This window comes from Salvia hispanica, chromosome 2, assembly GCF_029641045.1.
Source record: "Salvia hispanica isolate PSC_SH4W2 chromosome 2, Shi_PSC_v1, whole genome shotgun sequence".
Taxonomy (NCBI): domain Eukaryota; kingdom Viridiplantae; phylum Streptophyta; class Magnoliopsida; order Lamiales; family Lamiaceae; genus Salvia; species Salvia hispanica.
In genome coordinates this window covers 29,690,716-29,696,008 of record NC_142693.1, presented here as the reverse complement: position 1 = coordinate 29,696,008, position 5,293 = coordinate 29,690,716, and the positions used below count along the sequence as shown (strand labels likewise).

At 32.1% G+C, this 5,293-nt stretch overlaps 1 long non-coding RNA gene across 1 annotated transcript; it reads right to left on the bottom strand.

Moving 5' to 3' along the window:
• Positions 1–996: 996 nt before the first annotated feature.
• Positions 997–2,253, bottom strand: LOC148932095 (uncharacterized). Its single transcript, XR_016135028.1, has 3 exons — positions 2,183–2,253; positions 1,941–2,037; positions 997–1,292 (listed from the first exon to the last, which is right to left on the bottom strand). It is a non-coding gene; the product is annotated as an uncharacterized LOC148932095 (long non-coding RNA).
• Between the last annotated feature and the right edge of the window lie 3,040 nt (positions 2,254–5,293).

The following is a 5,293-nucleotide window of genomic DNA, read 5'->3' as shown; positions in this document are numbered from 1 at the left end:
GCCAACCCTTTCCCAAAACATCCTCAATTACAGTTCCGTGACACCTGCTTCCTCGTGGGATCGATCCTTTACTTCCTTGTGCTAGTTGTAATATAGTGGGTTGAGGTTTTTGAAGGGACGGAGTGCACCCAACGACCCCTTTCTGGCAAGTTTCATGATCTTCTAGCCCCTGAAGTCTAGTCGAATCCTCTGGACCTGTTAGATCGTGTGACACATATCACAGTACAAACCTGCACTGCACTTTTCGGACCTGTCAGGTATGTTGTTAACTAGTATATAAAAGGGTTGTTGTGAAGAAGAAGCTACCGCACCAGCCACAATAAAAAAAAGTATTTTGTTTAAAATATCTGTTCATTTTATTCGAGATTATAGTCTAATTTTCGTTTGACACACCTTTCCTATTGATGTTTGCCTTCCAAAATAGCAGATCCAACAATTGAGAGGAGTTCGAATGAAACGGGAGAGGGCATGACAGTCGACAAGGTTAAACAAGCTCTTTCATTTTGGATCATCCAATATTAACATGACGGAAAACTACACTTACAATGACCTAGACATGCCCTATGTATGATTTTGTATTAATGTCAAATTTTGTGTACATCAAATCCTACTTTGAAATTGCGCAAACAATGTTTTGGGTGTAGTGCAAATATTGAATAGTACATCAATCATTTGACTAAAAATCAAATCGTTAAGGGTATTGCAATCCCCTTGATTTGTATGGTCGAAATACCAAACCATGACATAATGTTTACACTGTGTCATACTAAGTGTATATTTGGGTCATTTCAATATATTGTTATCTACATATGGACTTAAATTGAATTCCGTACAACGGAACACATCCAGGTTTTAGATACGTCATACTGAATGGAACATTGAGTCATTTTTAACAATAACAACAAAATAACTATAGCATTTCATCTTATGGGTAATTTGTGTCATAATAATCCAATTTTTGAGTCATTATATAATACTACGGAGTACCCGAATGCATCATACAAATCTGATCGAAATGTTCGTATCAAACAAATTGAAGTAAATGTTCACATCAAACAACCTGACAATGCAAGAAAAATGGCGTCCAAAATGAAAATTAAACTGATGTTAGTTCAAAAAGAAAATACATAGTGTCAAACTTCAGAATTTCTTCTAGACCGTCGTTGCTCTTTCTCTTTGAATTTGTTGCAATTCCTTGAATCGTGGTGACGCCACTCCTGGCATTTCTTGCATTGACGCAAACGCTTGCTCTTAAGCTTCAAAGCCTTCTCCACTCCTAAATTACAACGCTCCTAAAAACTGACGATGAAGTAAATACAAAATATTCCACCTATTGGATTTAGTATGATCATAGATCATAACAAAGGCACAACGAAGCATAATAGAAAAGATGACATAATAAACTCATACAAAATAAGTGATAATGATAATAGGTAATACTAAATGCAAATATATGTCATACAAAAACATGTCATTATAACACCATAAATAAGTCATAATTACAACATCCCTAAAACTGTCGATGAAGAAAGACAAAATATTCCAACAACAATTCATTATACTGAAAAATTGATGATTGATAACGAATTATACAAATGCTATAAATTATGACTACAGTTGACAAACCACGTAGATCATACTTAGGCATAACTGAAGCATATCATACAACACGTCATACAAAAGATAAAAAATGAGTGATACAAGATAAATAACACAAACCCAAAAAATAACAATACAAATGGGTCATACAAAAGGAGTAATTGTAGCATGCCAAACTAATAAAAGTACCACCAATTCTGTGATTTTATAAACATACAGTTTCCATAAAACGAAATGAAAACATGATGGCAAATGACAAAGAACATTGGTGTGACTAAATTCACAACCAATCTGATCAGATGGATCGAAGACTGAAGAAAAAAAATAATTATCAACAAAACCTGTATTCTCTACAACGTCATCGAAGGATGGTTGATTGTCTCCAAACGAATTAGGGCATATTACGGTTTCCACGTATGGAGATAGGCTGCATAAAATCTACGGAAAAAAAGACGACAATTGTAAGTTATGAAATTGTCATACATAATCCATCAAAATTAAGAAATTGAATTATAGATTTCAAAATTACAACCGACTAACGAAATTAATTAGGAGATGAGATAATTTTTAAAACAGAAATTACCGGTGACAGATACGGCGATGGATGAAGAAGATGGAAAAAACCACAAAAGTTGAAGATGATGAATGTTAACAACAAAATCATGCAATGATTTGTTAATAGAAAGAGAAACGTGCATGATTATAGGAATTGCAACAACAAACGGATGGACATGATTAACATTATTAACCTTTCAGGATTTTAAATGAATAATATAAAATTAATTGAGAAATTATAGGAGCCATCAGATCTTCTAATCTCAAGATTAAAATGTCTAATCCTATGGTCTACAATCGGCCTGTATTTCTTGATTTAATGGGATTCTTGTTTTGATCAAAATCATATATATATATATATATATATATATAGAGAGAGAGAGAGAGAGAGAGATGATCAAAATAAGTATGTGTTTAAATCCAAAAATGCAGCCCAAATCTTGGCCCTAGGATTAGATGATCTAATGGTCAATAATTAACCAAAAATACGGAATGTTATAATTAAGCAGTTTTAGGTCATATTATAAGATTTGGGTTTATGTCATGTTAAGATCATTTTAGGTCATGCTTTGTTAGCATGACCTAAAAATAAACTAACTATGACCTAAAAATGCCCTACGTATGACCGCGTTCTGCGTTTCTGTATTTAAATCTGGTCTTCATAGATCAAAACCCTATATATATATATATATATATATATATATATATATATATATATATATATATATATATATATATATATATATATATATATATATAAACAGTATTCCGGTTCAACCAATGGTTCGACCAGTGAACCGGTTGAACCAGTGAACCAGTAACAACGCCGGTTCGCCGGTCGATCCGATTTTTAAAACATTGGGTTTATCCGTACCCAACTCGATACCCACCGGGTATTGGATACCCAATATCCAATTTTATGGGATTGAGTATGGGATTGTATATTAAAATTTAAGATAAATCGGGTATTGGCTAACCCGAATGGGTATTGGGTATTATCCGAATATCCAATTTATTATTTAAAGAATTTTTTAAATTAGGTTTAGCCATTTTGGGCTTCAAGAGCTAGGCTAATTTATTTACTACTACTAAGTACAACTTACTAGGTTAACTTTCTATAAACTTATATAAATAATTCAATCTCTCTTATTCTAGGTCACGACTTCTCCAAGGTCTCACCTCGCATTCATCCTTTGGAATAATTATTTTGACTTTTGAATTATATTATTGGTTGCTTCAACAGTTTAATTAAATGCGTAACTTTTATTACTCCCTCCGTCCCACAAAAGATGTCACACTTGTGGGACGGCACGAGATTTTAGGAGGTGTTGTTTTGTGTATTAAGTGGACAGAAAATATATAATATTTATATTAATGTTAGAGAGAACTTTTTTCATAAATGGAAATGTGACATCTTCAGTGGGACAAATTAAAAAGGAAAGTGAGACATCTTTTATGGGACGGAGAGCTTATTTTACTTACATATTGCATAACACATTAAAAATATTAGTCAATTTAAATATTTGTAGATTTATATTTATATATAAAATTTGAATTTTTTTATTAGTTATTAACACATAGAAAGATTCGGGTATTTGGGTACTCGATACGTTGGGTATGGATACCTGGGGCGGGTATTGGAGTACCCGCAAATATACCGGGTCAGGTTTTGGATAGACATTTAGATGATTTTCGGGTTTGGATATCCGGTTTTTTTGGGCTGAGTATCCACGGATACCCGTATTCTCACCCCTATTTGTGTGCATAAGGTGGCTCTACCACTGAACTAAGCTATTCATGATCTATTCGAATTTTGACGTACTAAAATTCGTTTCAATTTTAGTATTCATCTCATCAGTTCACGAAGAAGTTTGTTAGAGGATATAATTTGGAAGTGTAAGATTGTTAATTTGAGCAAACACAGTGTAAAGTGTAAACTTTTAATATTGTGTAAACATTTAGTAATTTACTCATAACAATCAGAAGAATCTCTTGTCTATTTTGTACTACACAATAATGCAATCCCAAATTAAAATGTATAAAGGGGTATAAATTTGGTTACAAAAGCATTCAAGATTGATAATATGATGTACTAATAAAAATAGCAAAACTTCACAAATTTGGCATCTTATTATACAAAGGAAAGTACTCTTAGATATCTTTGAAGTAATGTGATCGAACACGTTTACGTAACATGTTAGAAAATAATGTTGAAACAATTAAAACAGAAAAACGTCATCAATTTATTTTCATGTTTTTTAGAAGAAAGAAAAATGAATAAGGTATGTTATATACTCCACTCTTTAATAGGTCTGTCAAATCGGGTATCCGCGGATACCAGATCCGAAAATTTCGGGTACCCGATCCCGATTTTTCCAAAATCTAATACCCGATATCTGATCCGAAAATAATTTCGGGTACCCAAATACCCGACTCGGGTATCCAGTCCCGATAAATCGGGTATCCAATCCCAATTTTGTATTTTTAAAATTTTTTTTAAAGAAAATTAAAAATTCATAATTTATAACATCCATCATTCATCCATAATAAACATCACAATTCAAACATTAATTCTAAATGTGACTTAAGTGTGAAGGATTTTGGGAGTTTTTTTAATTATTTAATTTTTTAAATAAAAGAATAAATATTTAATTTATTAAATTAATAAAAAATTAAAAAAATCGGATAATTCGGGTAATTTAGATATACCCGATCGGATATCGAGTAACCCGATACCTGATAATCCAAAAGTTCTATACCCGAACCCAATTCTGAAACCTGAAAAATCGGATATTCGAATATTCAATGATCCGATATTTCGGTTGGATATCGGGTACATATCCATTATTTGATATCTATTTTGACACCCTAGGCATGAGCATATCTTTTTGATTAGTAATATAATGAGTGAACATTGACCTAACACTCGTTGACTAGGAAGGTTCCTCCACTTCCACAAAGTCATCCTTATATAAGAAAGTCATCCTTATATAATTATTTTTATACAAATAAATTGATATGTAACCACCAACACGATTACAAATCCTACCAATAACGATTGAAGATATCTCAAATTTCAATATTCTGTACAGGATTGGTATTTATACCTTTTACTTGTGAAAATTTGAAACTGATTGGT